This window comes from Penaeus monodon, chromosome 24, assembly GCF_015228065.2.
Source record: "Penaeus monodon isolate SGIC_2016 chromosome 24, NSTDA_Pmon_1, whole genome shotgun sequence".
NCBI classification, from domain to species: Eukaryota; Metazoa; Arthropoda; class Malacostraca; order Decapoda; family Penaeidae; genus Penaeus; species Penaeus monodon.
Genome location: NC_051409.1, coordinates 7,158,420 through 7,159,071, shown reverse-complemented (window position 1 = coordinate 7,159,071; position 652 = coordinate 7,158,420). Strand labels below are relative to the sequence as shown.

Genomic DNA, 652 nt, shown 5'->3' with positions numbered 1-652 from the left:
TTCTGTAGTGGTAACTAATGTAACTTGATTAAAATGATCTGATTGATATGAGTAATTAAGCCCTAAAATTAAAGATTAACGTATTAACGTAACTTTTGATTGATTAATGATCCTCCTAAAAGATGAAAATCGACTAATAGTTAATTTACCCGTAATTAAGGATGATCACTGAATGATTAATGACCCCCCCCCCCCCAATCAGTGAGAATTAAACAGCAGTTAATGATTCTCTAAATGATGAGAATTAACGCGCAATTGATTATCCCTGATTAATGATAACTAATAAACAATTAATGTCCTATTCCACGAGGAAAGGTAATTAATTATACCAATTAAAGATAACTATCGAGCAATTAATGATTCAGTTCCTAACAACCGATTAATGGCTCAGTTAACTTAATAACAAGCGATTAACCTAATTAATAACAAGCGATTAACCTAATTAATAACTAGGGATTAACCTAATTGATAACAAACAATCAGTCTAATTAACAAGCGATTATCCCAATTACTAACAGGCACTTAATGCTTCCCCCCCCCCTTGTTAATGAGACATAACGAGCGTTTAATTACCTAACTGATAACAATAGATTACCTTCCCCCATGTTAGTATGACATTACGAGCGATTAACGACACCTATATAACACAGCG

At 32.8% G+C, this 652-nt stretch overlaps 1 protein-coding gene across 1 annotated transcript in view; it reads left to right on the top strand.

The window, feature by feature from the left end:
- Positions 1-652, top strand: part of LOC119588988 — a 14,368-nt gene that overhangs the window by 10,650 nt on the left and 3,066 nt on the right. The window lies entirely within an intron of this gene.